This window comes from Castanea sativa, chromosome 5, assembly GCF_040712315.1.
Source record: "Castanea sativa cultivar Marrone di Chiusa Pesio chromosome 5, ASM4071231v1".
NCBI classification, from domain to species: Eukaryota; Viridiplantae; Streptophyta; class Magnoliopsida; order Fagales; family Fagaceae; genus Castanea; species Castanea sativa.
Genome location: NC_134017.1, coordinates 67,151,681 through 67,177,471, shown reverse-complemented (window position 1 = coordinate 67,177,471; position 25,791 = coordinate 67,151,681). Strand labels below are relative to the sequence as shown.

Here is a 25,791-nt window from a genome sequence, read left to right as displayed (position 1 = left end):
ATTCAAGGAAACAATTGATAGTGTCACTTGTGATCTTACGGTGGTGCTTCCGTACTAAACTACCTAAAGTTCAGCTCGGCTGTGGAGGTTATCACAACCAAGCCCCCCTTCTGAAGTCTGAGCAAGACTTCCTTCTCCCCAGGAAAAATTTCTCTCTCTTTTCTATCGTGTCTCTCTCCCAATTTTTTTTCCAATCCTCTTTTCTTCCTCCTCTCCCCCTATTTATACTCTTCCTTGAGTGGAATTGTCACGCCCCAAACCCAAAAGGGTCCAAAGCATGAGAAATACATCTCAAAGATACATGTAGATTTTTTTTCTTTTTTGACAATTCAATCCAATTAAATCATATCAAATATCAATATTAAGAATTATCATAATAATGGTCACACCCCGAACCCAAAAGGGTCCAAAGTATGAGAAAAAAAATCTCAAAGGTACCTGTTGATTTTTTTCTTTTTGACAATTTAGTCCAAAATTCATTATCAAAGTATCAATATCAAGAATTATCATAAAAACTTCATTAATGATACTTCCAAAGTAAGTCAAAGCTCTATGCAATATTTACCATGACCATTGGCCAAAAAATAATTAATGAAGGCCTGAATAAATAATTACGTATCATCAGCTTGTCCCATCAGTGGGAATAAAGTCATAACCACTATAATATACAAAAGAATGAGCCAAGCCTACGATAAGATGTACATCATCTAATATCTCCATCACAAAAGTTTAGCCTCCATTAGTAGTTAGTCTAATTATTGCTAGCCACCAAAAAGCTGTCTCAGAATGATTGTTACATACTCTGAAAAAGTTTGTAAAATAATGAGATGAGACACAGCCCAATAAGTAGCATAATTAATGGGAGTGTGGAAAATGCAAGTTTCATGATAATGAGCATTTTACAAAACGTGTAATAATTTGGGAATTTCTATGAAAATCCAACAATTCCATTTTTTCTTAATAAAATGACAAGAATGATCAAAAAAATGTAGCACCAAGCTTTCTCAAAGTATTCCAACATGAAATTACGTACTATTTACTGTGAGCTATCAAAATACCCTTTTAAAATTTGAAAATCCAACCCAAGGCCACATGACAAGCCGTTATAAAGACGCTAGGTATGCCACAAAGACATCAAGTTATGCCACGAAGACATCAATCCGTCACAAAGACAAGGTGTCAAGATACCAATGTCACAAAGACTACGACATCTAGCTGGGTAATCACCAGGTAATCACATGTCACCGCGCAAAAGAGCATAAAGAGCTCCCAGTTTACATGAAATCAAAACACTGTTCAATTTCAAGTAGTTGTACCAAAACCTTTGAAATACCCAATATATTCACAAGATTCTCAAATTTTCCAAAATCGTTTCTTATCAATAAGATTTTCTATCAGTTTTCCAAATATTACAAGTCAAGATAAAACATCTTTAAAATTTGCAAATAATGCAATAAATCCATAAAATCCATTCCCAAGAATTATATCAAAGATGCTTTATCTCTTCCATACTAACAAATCATGCATTTCCCCATATGCAATATTAAACATGATGCGCTTTTCATATATAATCTCATATATAACAGGGTCACAACACAATACTTTTTAAGAAAACATAGTTTCACAAATAATTTTTCAAAATGCGTTTGACCCAAAAACAAAGTTTATGCAACGTGGTTATTTTTCAAAAATTTCATTACAAAGCTACTTACCTCAGCAGTCCAATCCAAATTTACCTCAACCGGGCACCGCATTCAACCAATCAAGTTACTAGTTCCATCACCAAGTACCTTGGAACCTAGAAACACAAGTATCAAGCCTATTAATAACAAAGCCTACTATTTACGCTATCAAATTTGTCTCCATAAACTGGAAAGGATTCCCTCAAAAATCAAACCTAAGGCCCTAAAGCCTAGCTTGACCATTCCAAGACAAGTACTCCTACCCAAATGGGAACCAAACAAGCATACAAGAAGTTCATAGGACTATAACACAACCAAGGCCTATGATTTCCCTACCACAAACAATGTGCATTTACCAACTTGATACAAAGTATGTTGCTACCAAACCATGGTAAAATTGGCCAAAGTAAAACACTTGTCAAAGAAAGCACATATGAACTTACAAGCTAAACCACACAATAAAGCTTGAAGTAAATTCCTTAAAGTCTTAGCATCCTAATCACACTTTCAGATAACTTCCAACAGGTCAACCATTTTTATAAAATTCGTTTGATCCACTAAGTGTTATCCAAAAAACTTGAATTTAAACATGGAGAAGCCTTTATATGTCTAGTATGTACCACCAAAAATTTGGCTCAAAATGATATTTCTATAATTTATTAAAAATCATGTAACGCAACTTACTCAAATCTGTCAAGGACAGATTTAAAATTCCAAAATAAAATTACTATAATCTTTATACTATGCCAAAAACTTTCAGACTTGATTAACCTCAAAGCTACATGTTTTAACACATGATAACAAATATGAATGCAACCCATAACCTCATATAATAGTCATCACAACACAAGACAAGAAATTCGATCCTCTAACTCTTATAGGCAATATACCAAACACTTGGCATGCAACAAGCACATGCCCACATTCACATATGTCAAAGCCATTCAAATGCAAAGGAAACACTTTGAAATCAACTCATGCAACAAAAAAACCCATATAGCTACTCTAGGAAACCAAACCACAAATACCCATTAGTAAAATGGACAACCAAAACACCCCCATCAAAGCAAACACCCCCAAATAGTTTGAAATTTCTAGATTTAATAAAACTCCAAATCCTCATAAAATATATACCTTAAGTATAAAATCATCAAACCAAAACACCCCCATCAAAGCAAACCCATCAAGTATATACCGTAAACATCATAAAATAACAAAACTCAAAATATTTATAAAAGAAATAGAGAGAAGATTCATATTTTTACCTTGGGTTTTATCCACTTCAAAATCTCGTGAAGTTTGGTTACTAGGAGGACTAATGGAAAGAACTCCTCACTTCCTTGGAAGTCTTGATTTGAGAAAGGAGAAATGATGAAAGAGACATGGGACTTGAGGATTCGATCTTGAGGTAGGGAGAAGAAAAGGGAATAAGAGAAAGGAGGAAGAGAGGAGCCATGAAAATGAAGGGGGGGGGGGGTTTCATGTGTGTTGATAGATGGGGAACTTATGGACACAACAAATATCTTGTTGGCTAATTTTACAAAAATGCCCACACTACAAAATACTAACATACATATAAAGAAAAAAAACTTGGGATGTTACAATAATTCCATTAAAGATATTCCCAAAGTAAGTCAGAGCTCTAAGCAATAATTACAAAGACCATTGGCCACAAAAAAATAGAAATCTAAATAAATACAATTATATATCATAAGCTTGACCCATCAGTGGGAATAAAGTCATTACCACTATTAGTTACAAAAATGAGTCAAGCCTACTCTATAAGATGTACATCATCTAAATATATCTATCACAAAAGTTCAGCCTCCATTAGTAGTTAGTTTAACTACTGCTAGCCACAAAAACATGTCTCAAAGTAATCATTGCATACTCTGAAAAGTTTGTAAAAGAATGGGATGAAACAGAGCCCAGTGAGTAGCATAATTAATTGGGATGGGAGAAATGCAAGTTTCATGATAATAAGCATTTTACAAAACATGCTATAATTTGAGAATTTTCATTTAATTTATGCATAATCAATTTCACTAACAACACGACAAGAATGATAGACATAATATAGTACCAAGCTTTCCAAAATAACTATGAAACTATATTTTATTCATTGTGAGCCACAAAAATATCCAATACCATTACAAAACTAGAAACCTCACCCAAGGTGACACAAAAAGGAAATGTCACTAAGAAATCATATTGCCACAGACAAGTCGGAACCCAAACACACTAGCATGATATGTACCTTTTGTGGCATGTGGTCTATTGGCACTGCCTAGCCTCACTCACACCCTCAAGGATTTACCTATTCCTCCATGGGCAACAGGGGAAAACGCGTCATGTAGTACCTCTTTTGTACATGGTCTCACTACAAAAAAAAATGCCTATTAGCTACAAAGAATTTTCGACGGACCCAAAAAGCCCTCTCAAAAAATATTATTTGTGATGGCAAAATAAAGACCTCACAAATACTTGGTAAAATGTGAAATATTTGTGACCAACAAAAAAAGCTGTCGCAATTATCTGTTATAGCCGTCACAAATACTAATATTTTGGAGGGAAATTTTCCCTCCATATTATTTGCGAGGGACAATTAAAAATCTCTCACAAAAAGTGTATTATTTGTGACAGTTAAAAAAATGCCGTCACTAATACTAAATTATTTGCGAGGGCTAGGATCGACCTTCACAAATAATTATTAAAATGTAAAAAATTTTGGAGGGAAATGTTCCCACCAAATTATTTCCGAGGGATAATAAAAATTCCTTGCAAAAAGTTTATTTTTTATGTGAATTAAAAATATACCCTCACTAATACTAAATTATTTGCGAAGGCTAAAATTGGCCTTCGCAAATAATCATGAAAATATTAATTTTTTTGGAGATAAAAATTTATTCTAAAATTCAAAGAAAAATAAAAAGAAACGCATAAACATATAGCAATTTGTATTCTTTAGATGAACCTTTTGTTTACAATCTAAAAAAAACATTTTATATATATCCTATATAAGAAAGGCCTGTCCTTATTTTCTAAACAATTGTACCGATAAAAAAATGATAGCACTTTCAACTTCAAAATTGTAGCCTAAAATTCAAGAATTTCATGTCATTAATCAATTGTTTAAATTCAAGTTTTTGTACTTTAAAATAATGCATAAAAGATGAGTTTACAGATCATATGGTAAATTATATCCGATTGGCATGAAAATTGGCATGCATGATAAGAACATATAAAGCATGATAAGAACATATAAAGCATGTAATCCAACCGTTGGATTTTCAAAATATGAATTCAACAATAAGTTATTGGGTGGTATAACATTTTTTAGAGTTACAACAAGTGTAACTTGAACCCAACTCTATATTATTTAATTCGATATGAATTTTGACAAATCTATCGTTAGATTACATTATCTTCATATGTTTTTCATGGTTACAAAATTTCAAGGTTATCAAAGATTAATAGGCATGTCATCAATCAATTGTCTAAATTCAAGTTTTTGTAGTTTAAAATAACGTATAAAAGATGAGTTTAAAGATCAAATGATAAATTACATCCGATTATAGTGAAAATTGGCATGCATGTTAAGAACATATACAACATGTAATCCAACAGTTGGATTTGCAAAATATGAATTCAATAATAAGTTATTGGGAGGTGTAACATTTTTTAGAGTTACAACACGTGTAACTTGAACCCAACTCTATATTTCTTAATTCGATGTGAATTTTGACAAATCTACCGTTAGATTACATTATCTTCATATATTTTTCATGGTTACAAAATTTTAAGGTTATCAAAGATTAATAGGCATTCCATCAATCAATTTTCTAAATTCAAGTTTTTGTAATTTAAAATAACGTATAAAAGATGAGTTTAAAGATCAAATGATAAATTACATCCGATTATAGTGAAAATTGGCATGCATGTTAAGAACATATACAACATGTAATCCAACGGTTGGATTTGTAAAATATGAATTCAATAATAAGTTATTGGGAGGTGTAACATTTTTTAGAGTTACAACACGTGTAACTTGAACCCAACTCTATATTTCTTAATTCGATGTCAATTTTGACAAATCTACCGTTAGATTACATTATCTTCATATATTTTTCATTGTTACAAAATTTCAAGGTTATCAAAGATTAATAGGCATACCATCAATCAATTTTCTAAATTCAAGTTTTTGTAGTTTAAAATAACGTATAAAAGATGAGTTTAAAGATCAAATGATAAATTACATCCGATTATAGTGAAAATTGTCATGCATGTTAAGAACATATAAAAAATGTAATCCAATGGTTGGATTTACAAAATATGAATTCAATAATAAGTTATTGGGAGGTGTAACATTTTTTAGAGTTACAACACATGTAACTTGAACCCGACTCTATATTTCTTAATTCGATATGAATTTTGACAAATCTACCGTTAGATTACATTATCTTCATATATTTTTCATGGTTAAAAAATTTCAAGGTTATCAAAGATTAATAGGCATGCCATCAATCAATTGTCTAAATTCAAGTTTTTGTAGTTTTAAATAACGCATAAAAGATGAGTTTAAAGATCAAATGGTAAATTACATCTGATTGTCATGAAAATTGGTATCCATGTTAAGAACATATAAAGCATGTAATCCAACGGTTGGAATTTCAAAAGATGAATTCAATGAAAAGTTATTGAGTGATGTAACATTTTTTAGAGTTACATCACGTGTAACTTGAACCCAACTTTATATTTCTTAATTCGATGTGAATTTTGATAAATCTACCGTTAGATTACATTATCTTCATATATTTTTTATGCTTACACAATTTCAAGGTGATTAAAGAATAATAGCCATGTCATCAATCAATTTTCTAGATTCAAGTTTTAGTAGTTTAAAATAACGCATAAAATATGAGTTTATAGATCAAATGGTAAATTATATTCGATTGGCATGAAAATTGGTATGCATGTTAAGACCATATAGAAAATTTAATCCAACGGTTGAATTTTCAAAATATGAATTCAATAATAAGTTATTGGGTAGTGGAACATTTTTTAGAGTTACGTTAAGTGTAACTTGAACCCAACCCTATATTTTTTAATTCGATTTGAATTTTGATAAATCTACCGTTAGATTACATTATCTTCATATATTTTTCATACTTATAAAATTTCAAGGTGATAAAAGATTAATAGCTACGTTATCAATCAATTGTTTAAATTTAAGTTTTTGTAGTTTAAAATAATGTCATAGAAGATGAGTCATAGATCAAAAGGCAAATTACATCCGATTGGCATGAAAATTGGCATCCACGTTAAGACCATATAGAACATGTAATACAATGGTTGGATTTTCGAAATATGAGAGTGATAGGTGAGTTAACCCAAAGCACTTCCTTCAAAATTTTGTTTTAAATTCAATTAAAAGGTTTTCCATTTTTTCAAAAACCCCATTGCAATGATTAGGACTCCCCCACCTTAAAACGTGATTAAGATACGGAAATCATTGAGATCTTTATTTTATCTCGACATTAACCGTCACTAGTCATGATTTTTTTTAAAAAGAATTTAAAGTGAGGACATTTCCCCCTCTAAAATCAAAACCATTTATATCTAAGCACATGTATTATTCTAAATGCATGTATGATATCTTGGGACATATGTCCTCAAGAATGGACAAGTGTCTTGGTTAATCTATGTTGCACACATTTCAAAGGGACAATCAAAATTAGGTCTTGAATATGGTCAGACCTGTAGTGATGAAAAAAAGAGGGCGAGTGAATTGAGATGCTTTGATCATGTTCTAATTAAATTTTTTCTAATTTTAGATTGTGTTTGTGTTTTGATTGTGTTACGTTACACCTGAGAGAGAGAAATAAGTTCGGTTGAGGAGGGAGAGAGTGAACAAAGAGGAAAGGAGTTGATTTTTTGGATTTGCTCTACCAGATATGATTGGCTAGTCTAGTGGAGATCATGGTTTTCAAACCCAAACCGTTCAATGAATCGTAAAAGGGAGATGTTCAAGGTTTTTAACGTCGGACCGTGGTCAAATCGAGGTCGAAACGTGATGACGTCATAATTAATTTAATAATTATTTAAATATAATTTTTTTGATTGATTAAATATAAATTAATTTAAATATAAATTAATATATTAAATTAATATATTAAATTAATATAAATACAAAATTTGACTAAAATAATCCCTAAATAAATATAAAGATCCATATTTCAAATGTATTTTTCATATGATAAATTAAAAAAAAAATTAAATCAATAGCAAACATAATAGATAAGCAAGTATATAAGTACATAACAATGTCAAAGTTGATTTACGGATTAAATATTGATTTTTACTTAAATCACTAACCATACCAAATAGTAAACCATTGTTATCAATTTGAAATCTAATATAAAATATTATTAAAATGTTGAGGAGGATAGTTGATGAAACTTAAAGCTACTATGGTATTAGGCCTGTTCAGGACTACACCGACGCCAACGGAACCGACAAGAGCCGCGCTGAGCTTACCCACTGAAGGCTCCACCGAATCCTCCTAGCACGGTGTCAGCAGGCGTTTTTCGTTACCGAAGTTGGCCGGTCCAATGATCGGCTGCAAGATTTGCACACCGAAGAAAAAACCGACCGACCTTATATGTGTATATATATATATATATATTGGAACATGGGTTACAGACTTACGGAGTTAGTGAATAGATTTGGATTTTTCTATTTGTTTTAGGAAGGACAGGTTAGCGTGTTCAAGACCATTTCATTTTTTTTTTTCTTCAGCTGAATAACTAAGTTTATGTCATTTCAGTTTTTTTTTTTTTTTATGTCATTTCACGTTTGGTAATTTGGCCATTATAATATAGGTGTAATATAATATCTAAATTGAAAAGATTGTGTCATTTTAGAGTTCTTTTTTTACACAACTCTCAGTCTCCTTTTCAAGTGAAACGAAGCCGTGTAGGTTATTATTACTGTGCAATATTTTTCCCAACTCTTATACTCTGTATTTTTCCAATTCTAAAATACACACAGCCTAATCCTGCCCAACAAACAGTATTTTTCCCTCTTATTCTCATATCCCGCCCACCTCTTTTACTCTGTATTTTTCCCTTTTACTCCGCCTCTCCTCTCCCTCATCTCAGAATTCACTCTCACAGTCATGGTCTCACTCTCTCTCACCCTCTAAAAAAAATAAAAAATTCTTCTCACAGTCTTACACTTCCTAAGCCAATCAGTCTCTCTCTCCTCTCACTTCTCCGCCGCAGAGCTATGTAGCTCTTTCTTTGGTAAACCCTAATCCCTAATTTTTCTTTTTGGTTTTTTAGTTCACCGATCAACTTATTTGGTGATTCTAATCTTTGTTTTTTGGGTTATTTTCTTGCAATTTCAGGGGTATTTTAAGCGATTTAGCCTCATAAAGGACTAAATTTGAATTGGTAAACCCTAATCCCTAATTTTTTTTTGGTTTTTTTAGTTCACCGATCAACTTATTTGGTGATTCTAATCTTTGTTTTTTGGGTTATTTTCTTGCAATTTCAGGGGTGTTTAAAGCGATTTAGCCTCATAAAAGACTGAATTTGAAAGGATCAAAGACTTCTAGGGTAGAGTGAGTATTTTCATTTAATATTCTTATGTGAGGTTATGGATCATTTTGGCAAGGCTAGAGTGAGTTTTTTTTTTTTTTTCAATATCTAATTTATGGTTTATATTTTATTTTTAATGGGTTTTGTATATAGTTATAGGATTTTTTAATAAGCTTTCAAATACAGGGGCAAAATATTTCCTGGAAAACGTAAGCTTGATGACAGTATTTTCTTGTTGAACTCTTTTTATTCATGGAAATAGAAAATCTTTGTTCAATTTTTGTTGCTTTGTGATTTCTTTTTGTTGAAATTAAGCTAAATAGTGAAAATTTGGCTCAGTGATTGGGCTTCTGATTGTAGCTGATGAGCGGAATTTCATTCTATGCTTGTGAAGTTGAGAAAATTTTAGCTTACTAACTAAAAGAATCAAAAGCCTTTCTGAGATATTGTTAATACATATAGATGCCTCAGATGCTTTGGTAATTTTTTTTTTTTTTGTGTTTTAATTGTTTGCAAAAATCATGGAAATGAATCTCTAATGAGAAATTCAAATTAACATGAATTTGAATTTCTCATTATTGTTTGAATCTAAGCTTAAATGTAGTATATGTCAGCCATGGTTTCCATTGATTCATGTTGGTGATTATGGACGCATTAATGCATGGTTTGTAGAAGTAGTATATAAGAAAACTTTTCATAAATCATCATTTAAATTAGGTTCGATAATCGAAATAGGGATCGATGCATGCTAGACTTTGGATTATATTAATGGTAGTATGGTAATCAATGTGCTTGAAGATAAATACATATGATAACAAGAGTTTTGGAATCTTGGCCTATTTAGTGCACTTTGTTTTTGCTAGTGTTTATGATTTACTTTGCTTTTCAACATTGCATTTCTCATCAGATGTCAGAGTTATGTAAAAATATCAAGGAGATAAAATCAATTCTTTTTGGATGCATCATTCTACTAGATTGTGCATAGAGTATATTAATGGGGTTGAAAAATTTTCTTGAGTATGCATTTCTTTTCTTTTTATGAGAATTAAGAGTATGCATTTAAATATTCAATAAATAAAGATATAAAAACCAATTATTTGTGTGTTGATTGTAGCAACAAGTATCGTTGGATTTGGGATGAGGTCTATCATATTTTATTAGTGGATCATGTCTTTAACACATTTGTATTGGAAATATACATATTTATATTATACTTTCATCATATTAATACTAACTAATAGTAGGTAGACGTGGCAGGGCTTATAAAAAAAAAAAGGTAGACATGGCAAGGGAAGGTAAAAGTAAAGCCAAAATCATCACACCAAAAGCTGCTCAAGAGATTACTAATCTTTTTCACCAAAAATTGAATGGAGCTTGGACGACTTTTACTGAATACCCAAGATCTGAGCTTGAAACTCTGTATGCTTGCTATATATCTCAACATTTTAAGCATAATCAACTAGACAAGGAAGTGAAGAAGGCATTTGTGGAATATGTGAAACACCACTATTTTGATTGGATGTTTCACATTAAAAATCCTATTTTTAAGAAGTTCACAAAGAAAGAAGATTGTTGCAAGAATGGTCATTTCTTCATTCCTACACCGTTTTGGAAAAAGATGGTAAATAAATGGATGGATGAAGAATGAGAGGTGAGTAAAAATGAAATATGTGTCATAAATTCTCTCTATCTCTTTTGCACTCTCTCTAACCATTATTTGTGATTTACATTTTTCACAATTGTTATATTATTTTAATTTATATTTAATTTTTTTTAGAGAGTTTCAACATATGGCGTCCGCTCCTAACCATTATTTTAACTCATGTTTAATGTTTTTTTTTAAGGACTAGCAGAGATGAAGAGGACAATTCAAACAATAACATGGAGGTCGAAAACAACTAGGAGGGTGACATAGAGGAAAACTAATATAGATTTTTTCATAATTCTAGTTGTTTAAGTTTAAAACAATATTTTTACGTCATGATTTAATTTCAGGATTTCTTTGTATATTCTATATTTTAAAGTTTGAATTTATAAGAATTTATATGTTTTGATGGATCAATTTTTAGTAATCATTGTACTATTGTAACAGGATAATTAAACAAAAATGATATAAAATAACTTAAAAATAAATAAATAATAAAATATATAAAATATTATCACTAATGACATAAAAATTTGGTCATAAATAACTTCATAGTGACGACAAAGTCCCTTGTAATTTATAGAATAGCAATGCAACTTAACCCCTTGCAAAAATGTTTTAAGTGATAGCTTAACGTCGTCATTATTATTTCTAACTAATTGCGAGAGGTTAAAAGCCCTCAAAAATAAATTTTAACGACGAAACTATTCGTCTCTAAAAAGTATGTCATCAATTTGAAATTCGCAAATAATTAATTGCGAGGGTATGAAGGTTCTCACAAATAGTTGTTAATGACGACTGCTTCCCCTCGCTAAAAATAAGTCGTCAACTTTTCTCGTTGTTTGGAAATATATTTGTGAGGGCGGATTTGTTCAATAACGACGGTGGATTGCCCTCGTAAATTATCTATTTGCGAAGGTATGGTCGCAAAATCTCTTTTAGCAAAAAGAGCAAATACGACGGCCTTCGAGGGCCATATGCCCTCGCTAATAACCTTTTGCGACGATATTTGAATTTTTGCGAGGGCATTTGATCCTCGCTAGTAGACTCTTTTTTTGTAGTGTCTCTTGGCCCTACCTAGCCTCAACCACACACTCAAGGATTTACCTTTTCTCCCTATGGGCAGCAGGGAATGACGTGTCACACAGTTCCCCTTTTGCATGTGGTCTTTTGGTCATATGGATAGCAGTTTCACCCACACACTCAAGGATTTACCCGTGTCATGCAAAGTGGGAGCCTTCAACCTGGCTTGTCATCACGAAGATGGGGTAATCACACGTCACAAAGACAGGGTAATCACCAACATCATAGCACAAGGGCAAACCCACATCAAAAGCTCACAAGTTAAATGTATTCAAATACATAGTTTACTTCCAAGTAGTTTCATAAGATATATCAATAATCAAATATCCACAATATTCTCAAAGTCCTCAAAACCATTTCTTATCAAAAATATTTTGCATCATTTTCCCAAAATAATACAATTTAAGACAAAACATCTTTAGTATTTCCAAATAATACTATAAATCCATGAAATCCACTATCAAATGAATTCAAGGATACTTTTCTTTTCCATGCCAAATATTCATGCATTTTCCCAAATGCAAATATTAAACATGATGCATTTTATATATATATATATATATATATATATATATAGAATCATGTATAGTACGGTCACAACACAACTCTTTTTAGGAAACATAGTTTCATTAATTATTTTCCAAAATGTATTTAACCCATAACATTTATGCAACATGATTATTTTCCAAAAATCCCATTAAAAAGCTACTTACCTTGCAACCCGCAAAAAGCTTAATTCTCCAATCCCCAAAGGAGATTAGCTAGAACCTAAACAATACCAAGCAATCTTATCATGATAAGCATAAAGCTTGACATTGTGTCTAGCTATGAATTAGAGATTGATAACTAAGCAATTAATTAGGCAAGCCTAAGTATTTAACCTCACAAATAATATATTCTACTTCCAAAGTTTCTCAACAATTTAATTTACAAGGCATAGACTCTAATTTATATAAATCATTCAAGATATTTTCCTTAACATCAAAACCTCAACACTTTATATGTGGTTCCCACAAGATTTACACCTCATCAACAAGAGACCCATGATACCAAAAATCACAATATCCTCCAAGACTAAAAATTCAATTCTTTAACTAACCCCAAATAATCAATAACTGCCAAAAATTCACCATTTATTTCTCATTAAAAAGTCAAAACCCCATATCAGTAAGGTGTGATATTAAAAAGGGGTTTATCATTTGCTCCGCGACATTAACTGCCAGCATGCAGTTTTGGTGTTGGCGTGTGAGTATATTTCCTTATCTCATCCCTCTTTCCCTATGTGTGTGTGTGTGTGTTTCTCAACAACAACAACCAAAAAAAAAGCTAAAACCCCAAATCTTCACCACTTAGATAACCACCATTAGTACAAATCATAAACTCACTCATCAAATAATTCCACCAATACAAAACCCATACATATAAACACATGAATATCAATTCCAAAGCTCATAAATTACATGGGTGTCATTATCAAAACTTAGATTAAAATAACCTCAAGCAAAAGCATATAAACCCACCAAAAAGATTAGAAACTTTTACCTCAAATAAAAGATGTGAAGGTGCTTAGAGATTCTTAAGGATTTTCCGGTGTTCTTGCCAGAAAAATAATGGTGGAAATGGTGGTATGGAGTGGAACCCGGTAGGAGGGTAAGGGAGTTTGAGAGGAGTGTTTGTTGTGTTTTGGGAGAAAAAGAAAAAGAAAAAGAAAGTAAAGGGATGAGGCCGACCAAAGAGAGTGAGGATATTTTGAAAATGAGTGGTGGGGAGCAAATGGGGTAGGTGGGGGTCACGTGGTCTCAAACATCTAACCACTTTCCTTTTTTCTTTTTATTTATTTTTTCTTTTTTATGTGTGTATTGGGCTAGGCCATTACAGGAATGGTCTTAGGTCCCTCCACCCCAAAGGTATAAGTGGCTTCTTCTGTCTAAGCTATTATTCCCATGCATCGGGTGGCATGTTAAAAGGGAGGGCCTGCCTTTCTGCTATCAAGGTGACTTCCTTGTAACTTGTTCCTGACGCTAAGTTTTGTTTGTTTGGCAGGCGGATTTCCCCAAGGCATTATCTCTTGTGCTTGGATAGTGCTCGAACTACAATTTAGGTATTCTCTTGACCTTTAGGCCGTAAGGGCCCTTGCTGGGCCGAGGTCATTCCAGCGACCATCTGACCCAACATGACTCAATGAAACGAACAATATATTTCAATTTTTTGGCAACAAAATCAAAAATTTTAAAGTTTTTCTTTCATGTTGTTGTGTATGAGATTTCCGGCTAGACTTTTGTTATAGCATGGCATGCTTAATCCATACCAGTTGACACATAGACATCAAAGTCCAGTGTTATATTAAATGGGATGCCTCTAAATTTTATGGACAAAACTTTCCTTCAAACTAGTTTCGAGGAATTTTCTTCGATCTATGAAACCATACACGTTTATTATTTTAAAAAATCACATGATTCATTAAAAAATTGTGATTAAAAGTACATCTGGATGGTCTTTTCAACTGTCATATGGGGAATTGGAGGTAAATTTTTTTCAAATTTTATATGTGGCCGATCACACATTTCCTTCAACGGCATCTCCCTGTTGGTTTCCTCCAAAGTAATACTAATTTCCCAATGAAACCATGGCCCGGATGCATGACTTAAGCAAGCAGGAAGAATGGAACAAGCTGAGGCTGTACAACTCCAGCTTGCACATGAGAAGGAAACCATTGCACAAATCTTTTGGCTTAAAGGCAGGAAGTAATTGGACCCCTTTTGTGTTGTATCTGCACCCTTTTAATGTTATTGTATGCCATAATTGTTGGTTGATACATGGGGTGTTAGTTACTCTAGACGGTGTTGTAATTAATTTATTCCAATTTAATTTAATCTCCATATCACCAAAAAAAGAAATAGAGGAACAAGTTCAAGTAGAAGTTGGAACATCTCTATGCCTTAACATGAATTAATATGCCGAGCAAAGATATATAAACAACAGGTAAAAAACTAGCAGTTAATGGTGGCACAGAAAAATCTTGAAAAACTGAAGACAAATTGACATAAACTACTACACAATATCTACATTTCTTCCACCTTCCCTCAAATCACCTATGGTACTTATTGACAGATAATTACCGAGGATGGACATATCCAAAACAATTGTTAATTAGGACTTTCTCTTCATGAGGTCACTTATCATTTATCAAGGGCATCACTAATAAGCATGAGTCTTCATGGTTATCTTCCTGTCATTAGATGGACTAGAGCATGGTTTTCATAGAAAGAACCAACATCCCAATCCTCAGTTGAAGATGAAAGTGTCATTAGTGCAACCACTATAGACCTCATGCTTGGCCTTAGTTGAGGAGTTTCTTGTGTGCAAGCTTTGGCAAGCTGGATAAGCTGCAACCAAATCAGCCATAATAGCTTTTTAGAAATAAGTTTGATAGTCCATAATTTGCATGTTTATTGTGAATGAGAAATCACCTTCTGGACTGAGTCAAATGGGCAATTATCACCAAGTCTAGGGTCCACAAGTTTACGAAGATCTTCTGAATCAGACTGGCTAAGAACATCTTCAAACTGAATCATATCAATAGAGAAAATTAGGGTAAATTCTCATTTAAGCGATTCTCAAACTAAATAAATAGTAAGAAGAGGAAGGGCAGAGTAAACAACCAAAGCAACAAGTCCAATTGATTTAGGAACATATTCATTTGTCTTGACAATAGCTTCCTTGCCAGATATTAGTTCATAGAGGACAACTCCAAAAGCATATACATCTATCTTTGTGGAAACATCACCACATTGAGCATATCTGCACGCAAAATGCTGCATTCAGTTCAACTATTCTTTGTACAAGTCACAAACCCACGCTACGTTGGAAAATGTAATATAATTATTTTATAAGAAGGCAATGTAAATTTTTAGGCTAAATAGTATATGTGTTATTTAAAAGTATTTTCTATTTTAGCTTTTATTTTTCTTTCCAAATATAAGTATAATGCCTATATTATTAAAAATTGAATTTTAAGGTAATCTCTTAAATATTTATCATTTTTATTACTTTTTAGAGCCTATATCTCTAATTTCTAATACCTACTTTCTTTGTATGTTTTTGCCTAAAACTAAAGAGTTTGGCCTAATAGAATAAAAATTCATGCTTTTCAACCCAAAAATTAAGTAAAAAAAAAAATTTGAGCCCAAAATTGAATAAGGAAATCTATGAAAATAATCAATTTAAGGCCCAATTAGTCCAAAAAAGACCAAAAGTGCACCGAAATAGACATAAGGTAATTGAAATAGACTGAATTGGACTAAAGTGGACCGATGGGAAAAAAATGGACTGAATAGACCAAATAGTCTGAAGTGAACTGATTTGGACTGAACTGGACCGAATATACTGAAATGGACCAAATGAACCCAAGTTGATGAAAATGGATCTAAATGAACTGAATGGACTGAAATGCTAGGTTGATGTTGTTCAGAAGGATCCATACAACAATCAATACTATGTTTCAGTTTTTAGATATTTTTTTATGAATAAAAAATGGGTAGGGGGTGACTTGAGTTGGCTTTTAGATATTATATAGAAGGGAGAAATTTGAAATATATTTCCTATTAGTGGTATCATGGCATATACCCAAATATAATGTCCACAATTTAAGCTCGTCCGTGGAGGAGGAGAAAACTAATTGATTTTCTTTTTCCAATTTAAACTTAAAGGATTGTGTTTATAGATACTGCTCTTTATTCTTTGTATGATTCAGATAATGAAGAACAAAGCTATCCTTGCAGCTAAACACTGCTAAGCAAAAGCTACCTATCTTGTCTACAAAATTAGCAAAAGGAAGGTACAAGCATGTAAGCGCAGCAAATGCACCAGGGGCTCAGTATAATTCTTTTTTGTTCATGAATATGTAAGACTAATTACACCATTTTCTAATGTGAAAATTCACAATTGCTGTTTCAAAAGAGTAAACAAATAAATAATGAAAAGTTAAAAAAAATAAAGAAAAAGAAAAAAGTAAATTCTTACTCTGGAGGCATGTATCCGAATGTACCCACAAGACGTGTGGGCAGCGAAGTACTTCCATATTCAGTCAATTTTGTTAGCCCAAAATCTGCAACCTGTACCAAAAAGAGTAAATTTTGAAATAGTGAAAGTTACTTCAGTGACACCATTAAAACAAAAAAAAAAAAAAAAAGTGATTTCAGTGTCTACTACATCAAAACAAGCATTCTCACTACCTTTCCCCTGAAGTTCTTGTCTATTAGTATATTTGCCGATTTAATATCACGGTGGATGTAGACTGGAACAGTATGCTCATGGATGTATTCAAGTCCTCTAGCTGAATCCAATGCAATTTTCACTCTAGTTTGCCATGGCAATGGATCCCTCCCTGAAAACCAGAATACAATATACAGCCATGAAGAAACATTGATAGAATGAGATGTTCACTTCAGTAAGTAGATGCATTACAATTCTCACCTGAGCCGCGCAGATGTTGACTTAAGTTGCCATTCTCGATATACTCATAAACCAGGAATAAGGAGCCTTCAACACAATATCCTATTAAGCGAACCTGCATGAAGTTTTAACAGAGAACCAAACAATCACCTTAAGATAATTGAACAATGCAACTGGTATTTGGCAAAATAGGCAATTTGATATTAACTAAGCAATCACAGAAAGATATACAGGTTTGACTAAAATTCCTGTTTCACAAGAAGTTTTTAATAGTTATCTATATCCCAAGTTTAAAGCTAGCTTTTCTCCTCATAAAAGTGTCATATCAATGAGCATTATGTCAATGAAGTTCAAATAATAAAGTAAGCCAAGAACTTATGCTTGTTATATGCATTAACTTAGAATATGAATCATAAGTAACTAGCTACCATATGATTGCTCAAGGTACATAATCCATCAGCAACGGATGAAGATGATTCTGACCGAGTTTTCTAATGTATAATCTGCTCTAAATTCTCTAACCAAGTTGGCATGAAACCTCAGTTAGTAGTCAGATTTATTTTGACTTTGATCATGTTAAATCTGCAAAAAGAAATTGAAGTGATTAATAAAATTACAGGGAAAGAATATTACCAGGTTCAAGTGATGAACATGAGTTAAAACCTTCAGTTCAGTTTTAAATTCTTTTGATGCTTGCATATCCATCTTCTTAATTGCAGCTTTCTGCATGATAATAGGAGGAAAGAATCTTTAGAATAATGGTTAAATATTAAATTCACCATTTCCTTATAGCTTAAGCGTTTGGGATAAGTAGTAGCTTATCATGATATTAGAGCAAGTGTGAAAAACTTACATGGTTTTTGAATCCTTGAAGAGGACTATTATGACATACAATGTATTGAATTTATATGACTTGATTCTTAAGTTCTAACAATATGGATGTCTACTCCAAAATGCCAAGAGATTTTTTACAGCGTCAGAGATGTTTGTGGACCTTTATAGGGCTCATGTTATATCATGGTTTGAAGCTTTGAATGTATATAGGACTTAGTTTCTGAAATATGAAAGCAAGACAAGAATGTAAGATTGAACAAACCTCTCCTCTTAGTTTTGCATAGTAAACGGATCCAAAGCCACCTTGCCCAATCTTATTATCCTGGCTGAAGCCTTTAGTAGCTTTTGCAAGCTCTTCATATGAGAACTCAACTGATTTGTCCACAGTAATACCTGTGAGCCCCTGCGAAGGAGCACCAGCAAAAGCAGCTGATTCTGAAGCTTTCTCCGGGATACTTCCAGAAACTATTTCATGGGATAAGGACATATCAATTACTAAAATGTCAATAATTAAAATTTGACATCTAATAGTGTACAAAATCTATGTCACTGCAAGAAAGAACTCACTATATATGATTCTAAATTTTGTCCAAATGTGAGAGAACCATGATCAAGCAATGCTAATAATGATACTGGTGAAAGACCCTTTTGCAATCTTTATATGCTTTCCTATTGGAACCTAAAAAAGTTTGACTCAATGACAGATGAGCTAGTAGGGCTGTCAAATGAGCCTTGATGTAACTAAACTATAATCATGGCCATTAAGGCCTAGGCAAGAGGTGGTGGCCAAAAAACTAGAAGGCAATAAAGCAATAGGCACCAAGGGATACCTAGCTTTGAAGTTTGGCTCTGCTTTTGAAGGCATTCAGCGTCAACATCTTGAGGCATGCCTCATTATCAGGATTTATTAGAAACACAATTGTGGTTGGATGCATATGGTTAATGGGGTGTATGTTTCATGCATTGAGGCAATTCCCAAGACTAAGCTTCAACACATCCAATGTGCTATAAAATGAAGGTGTAAACTCTCTTACATAACTGATTAAATTCTTTATGTGTCCAATGATCCTGCTTAAGAAGCATCTGTTCTTCCAAATTCAGGATTCTCAAAAGTCGAGATATAAAATATATATGATGGATGAATATCAAAGCATGGAAAAATGTACAGACAGAGCGTGTTCCAAAAATATGTTTTGCAACTCATGACAGTAAATTAATTTGCTGTTATCACTTACTTGTCTAAAACACTCATGACATTTAACTCTTATCATCTAATATAGAAATGGGTGACACTAACCATGATCATTTTAAATTTTCTTTCTAAAAATAAATACAATCGATGAGATAGTTCATCAAAGCAGAAGTATTACCATGTCTATGTCGAACATACTGGTCTTGGGATACTGCAGGGAGAGTTGATGCTTCCACAACCTTCTTTTTCCTTCTATAAATCCCCAAATACAAACTAAAAGCCAAAATTGAAGCACCAGCCACTGCTGCTATAAATATGCCTGCAATGGCTCCACTTGAAATACCTGCTTAGAATACCACCGCAATGTAAGGTTGAAAATTTTGGAATAATAGTTAAAGTGATTAAATCCACACTTTCCTATTAGAGCTTTTGGGATAAATAGTAGTTTATGATGATATCAGAACAAGTAATTCTGAACTCAAACCCTGTCTCTAGCTTAAGCTTTTGGGATGTAGTTTATCAGAAATAACATCAAGGCCCATCTCTGCCTATCATGTTCAATCCCATACAGCAAAAGTAAGGACAGATAATCAACATTAAAGAAATTTTCAGAGAAGACTCAATCACCTGTGCTGCAAAAAACAGGGGAAAAAAAAAAAGGTTTGTGATTGTTAGTAAACTTGAAGATGTTTGAAGCTTAAAGCAACAATATAAAATTCGTCTCAATTTGAGAGCATGCCAAGATGATATAACTTACTTTAGTGGTGGATAGTTTCCGTATTCATCTGCGAAATAAAAATAAGCCAAAGCTTCAGAATGATTGCTAGCAATGTTTCTACTATGAATAAGTGAGATGCTTTGAAGACCAAAGACCATATAGCTACTAATATATGTTATACAATTGGAGCAGATTGTTCAACCTAAGTTTTTATCCTACATGTTCTAATGCACAACAAAGTAACTCAGCAGTATCCCCAAAAGGATTTAAGTCATTTAACTAATACGTGCACTTCTTATAAACAAAAATACTCAGTTATTTGGAAATAATTAATGTATTTCTAGTGCGGTACATTAATTATAGAACTATAAATCGTGACATAGCTTGTAAAGTCAACATTTATGTGTGTCAAGGTGGTGCATATTTCACATGTCCCACCTTAGAGGGTGTTATTGTTAGAACGCACAAACCTAACCTAGATCTATGGGATACATGCACAAACAAAAAATCTGTGGAATACCCGTACATACAAATGCCAAATTTGGCGTAGTTCACCCAGAATTAGGACCATGTCCACATAATTAAGAATCGTGTAACTTAACTAGCACATTTTAGTGCTTCCAAATGAATGTTTAAGTTCAAATCTCTCCTTCTCAACTTTTGAATTAAAAAAAAATTAAAAAAAATAAAAAACACCCTACATCCACAAAGTTGACAATTTGACTTTGTTTTATTATTATTTATGACAGCTACAAAAGGACAGGGATGCATATGTCAGCCCTATTACTTGGGCCATAGGACAAGTAAAATTACAATTATAAGTCTATAATATTTTGTGTCTATTTGAGAATTGCTTATTTACCTAATATGAGATAAAAAGTTCAAAGCAGCTTATTTTCAAAAAACTAAAAGTTATATTATTTAAAATAAAACTAACACAAAAGATAAAAAGCAAACAAACACACCTAGTGTGGATTTGGCTTCAGCTTAAAAAGTCAGCTTATTTTACTATTCAGTTTATTTTTGCTATTATTCATGGACCTCACTGCACTTTTTGGTACTATTCATAGGTCTCACTATATTATTTCAGTTAATTTTTATCTTTATCTACAATATTTTCAGCAAAAAAATTTCAATTTCAGCAAAATAAGCGAATTCCAAATAAACCCCTAGTGTATTGTCAAATATCGGAAATATATCGGATAATTGGAAGTACACCAATTTCCGCCTTGTTTATCACCCTCCAAACCTCCAACATAACTAACACAGTAGATCAAACTCCACACAGATATTACATCATCTTACACTAGCTTTTCTGAAGAACACAAATAAGAAAAATAAGGCATATAACTATACCAAATGTCCCCACTTCACTAGAATTTATTCAGTACAACGGGAAAATAGCCATGCTATCCTCACCACTAATAAAAATAAATTATTTATGCCAAGAACTTGGTAACTCAACTAACACCTCTTGATATTTTCAACAAAGACTTCCATGATTCAAATCCTATAACCCCAATTATCGATGTAAAAAATTTATATATATATATATATATATATATATATATATTTATATATTGTCAATTGTAAATTTCAAGAAGTTTACTTAATCATTGAAACTCGCAAAAGTCTTGTAGCTGAATTGATATTTTTTAGTATTTTTAACATAAGCAAAACTTATGTACAGTACTTAGGTATTGTTCTTTAGTTCTCCTCTTAAGATTTTGTTATGTGAATTTTTTCTGATGGAAATGTATTTCTTAATTAAGTAGCCACATGGCTAAATGTTAAGAGAAGAATTTAATGAACAGCACCTAAAATACTATATCTAAGTCTTGTCCTACTAACATATACATCCAAAGTTCAAATCCACTTCCACCGATGGCAACTAATGGATTATTAAATAAAATAAAAGAAATCTTAACCTCCACTCAACCGCACACTCCCGTCTGCCGTTTCGATGCTCAGAGGTACTGCCGTCTGCCTTTTAGATGCTCAAAACGAGCCGCCCAGGAAAAAAAAAAAAAAAGACGAGCCCTTTCCGTAAGGCAAGGTGGGCTGGGCTTTCTCCATCTTCGGGCTTAAAATTTCGAGAGTTGTCTGATGGACCATTTGACATCCTAAAGGTTAGAAAGCACTTAAATTAGATCTCGGTCTTTTGGGCTATAAATGTTGCTTATTCTGCTTTTCTTTTGGATTAGAGAGTAATAATCAGAGCCGCGACTTTGTTCTATCAAAAATGCTTCTCTCTAATTCTCTCTCTCTCCAAGGAGGCATGGACACAGCTAAGACTTGATAACAAAACAAATCCGCCACAATGTTTTGGCTTCTAATTCCAAAATTTCAATGGCTTTGATAAATAATATAATAGTAACCAAAAATGTCACCAGCAACTTGTTATAATGGAAAGCTTTTAAAATATGAAAATTACCAATAAAATTAATGTCAAACTATTCAGCCAGAACTAAATGATTTTTTTTTTTTTTTTTTTTTGAGAACGAACTAAATGATTTTTCAAAACAAGACACTCCTAAAATTTGAACACCAACTAAAATATTAAGTATATAATAAGGAGTAAGTATATAATGTGGAACCCGCATATAGGGCATATATATAATATACAATTTGAGCAATAATATGTCATTAATAAATTGGATATTCATCGGATTTCATCAATTTTTTATTAGCTGAAACTTGGCTCCAAACTAAGCAATAATTCTTTAGTCATGCATTAACTTGTACACAAAAACTAAATTAGGTAATGATGAGGAAATGATAAACGTCATTGGATTCTTGTGTTTATCTTTTTCCCTAAAATGTTAGAGTTATAGGTTCAGGGTTTCCAAACATGTCGTATAATCCTAGTCCATATTGTACTAAAAATTTAGTCTTATTAATTTAGTCTAATTTATATTACAATTTTGTTGTAAGCCTAAGGTTTAACCTACGTAGTATTATATTAATAAACCATATATATATTCTTCATGAGTCGTTAGATTGCATCAATCTAAAAAAAAAAAAATTTTAAAATGATTGTAATATACAAAACTCAACGGTAGAATGTAGCTGTTTAAGATTGTAAGAAAATGCTACGATAATCCCTATGTGCTATTTCTCTCTCACCTATTCTTATTTTATTCTTTATATTCTTTATATATATTTTTTAATAAAGTCTTAATTAATCACGATCTTTTCAAAGCATACGTATGATTCAATTATCAAATAATTTTTTGTTATGTGCTTGTCCATATCAAAGCTGTTAAGCATGGAATACGCTAAAAGCAAAATGATATATCTTCTCACCATAGAAGAGACTCAAGAGTCAAGAGAGGGTCCTAACTACGCAGTCAGTGCATGCACTGACTGTAAAAAGTAAATACCGTGTTGACGGGGCCAACTCAGACTGGTCCTAGTCTTTTGTGATTGTCATTTTTGAACAAGCCGAAATGCCAGCCAAGAAAATAGTACGAAACTCAATGGATTTCATGATTCATTTGCCTAACTCTGGTGTCATCTTCCGCTGGCCGTAAGTCACATAAATTCCTATTGAAAATAACAAAATTACTATAACGCTTTGTTTGTTTGGTAATTATATTTTTCTTTTAAATGTGTCATTTTTTTAAAACTATTTTTTATAAAACTATTTTTTTCTTTTTTTAATGTTTGGTAACAATTTTAAATAAGTTAGAAAATAATCTCTTAATTTTCTTTATTTAACTTATTATGAGATAGATTTGTTTTTTAGGAAAATTAAATTGTAAATAATCTCTAAAAATAAATTATATTTTTACTATTGATTAAAGATAGTTCTACTTTAACTCGTTTTTTTTTTAATGATATTAAACACTAAAAAATATATAAAACTAACTTCAAACAAGATTCTTCATCGAAACAAACAGAGCGTAAGCTTACTTGTTGCTCATCTAGATTTTACAGTTTTACTATCTTATCAAAACTTATTGATCACAACCAACCAACCAGCCCAATCAACTTATATGTTCATTCAAGCCTTCATTAGTGCCAACCCTTTGTTTTTTTGTTTTCTGTTTTTGTAGACGTGTTCAAACTTAAATCACACGCACACATGCATACTGCATACACGTAGTAGAAATGACTTGTGACTTGTGACTTGTGACTTGTGACTTGTGACTTTGAGTTCATGGTTTTGTAGACGTGTTCATGGTTTTATTACTATGACTTGTGACTTTGAGTTCATAAAAAAAAATGACTTGTGACTTTGATTACTAACCTTTTGCCGGCACAAAAACCAGACCATTCCCAGCACTGAAATTGGACCCCGGGTTGTACAACTCTAGCAAATGGGCCGGGACCCCAGACTCCGCCGCCACAGAGGACAAATTCTCACCTGGCCGGAGTGGATACGTGGCGAATAATGCATAATCTTTTGACACGTGTCGGTCTCCACATGAGCAATTAACTGTGACATTGATTGGAACATAGTCCGGTATCCGAGTTGGTTGATAACTATTCACTCTTTGCAACCAATTCTTGTTGGTGAGGTTAGAGTAAGGAAATTTAGCAATTGAGTCATAGGTATCACCAAATTGGGTTATGTAAGTAAAAGTGTGGCCCAAAAAGTCACCATTTAAGCAATCACATGAGAAGGGCACGTTAAGACGAGTACCAGAATCGATGCTATCTTTGTTAAGTACTTTGGGATTGTATTTGAGAATTTCAGGTACTTGTTGGCTAAAGATATCGCTAATATATGATAGGTTTGTACCTTGCCACACATAATATGAGGCTATAGCAAGGTGACAACCAGTGCTGCACTTGGCTTGGGTTTTGAGGATTAAAGAGAAAAAAATATGGAAGGAAAAGAGTGTGATTGCTAGATTTCTCTTTGGAAGTAGGATCATTTTATTTGAGAGAGAGAGAGAGAGAGAGGAGTTGGAAAGTTTTGTGAGAGGTTGGAAAGCATTTGAAGATAGAAACATAGGCCCCCCTCTACCTTTTATATCTTTTTTCTTCTCTTGAATCCATCCTCTTCTTCCTTCTTTCTTCCACGCGTATCACCAATCTCCTCCCTAGATACTTTTCCCATCCAGCACCTTCTTTAAACCTCCAAATACTAGTTGGAAAGCTAAACCTCACTACTCAGAAGTCATTTCTCCATTAATGCGGCCAGGGAGGTAGGTGCAGGGTCTTTAATGCGGTGGTAGCAGCTTTTTCTCCTCTGATATTTCTCACACGTTCTTCCTTCTAACCACTGCGTAGATCACGCCTTTACCCAATAGATCTTCCGAAATTCTGTCTCTAAATCCCTTGGTATGTCCCATGACCTTTACTGGGCCCGTCCGAAGAGGTACTCTTCCTCGGACTCCTTCACCTCTCGTAGTGTGCACTGGCTTGTGGGTCTCAAAAACTTTGCTCGGACAGACTTACACCACCAAATCAGGCCCAATACCCAAACAAACATTTTATCTATTTTACCCCCACAATAGCCCCTAAAAACTTCCTTTTTCTTTCCATCCGAGGAGAGAAATGGAGTTTTGATCCAACGGCAAAACCTCTACATGGTCCACGAACTGTCACATGTGTAAGGGTCAGTTTGCTTC

At 32.8% G+C, this 25,791-nt stretch overlaps 1 long non-coding RNA gene and 1 pseudogene across 1 annotated transcript; both read right to left on the bottom strand.

Moving 5' to 3' along the window:
* Window positions 1-574: 574 nt before the first annotated feature.
* LOC142633271 (uncharacterized) lies at window positions 575-3,127 on the bottom strand. Its single transcript, XR_012843861.1, has 3 exons — window positions 2,948-3,127; window positions 1,713-1,798; window positions 575-802 (listed from the first exon to the last, which is right to left on the bottom strand). It is a non-coding gene; the product is annotated as an uncharacterized LOC142633271 (long non-coding RNA).
* Window positions 3,128-14,926: 11,799 nt separating this feature from the next.
* Window positions 14,927-25,119, bottom strand: LOC142636864 (lysM domain receptor-like kinase 3; annotated as a pseudogene).
* Between the last annotated feature and the right edge of the window lie 672 nt (window positions 25,120-25,791).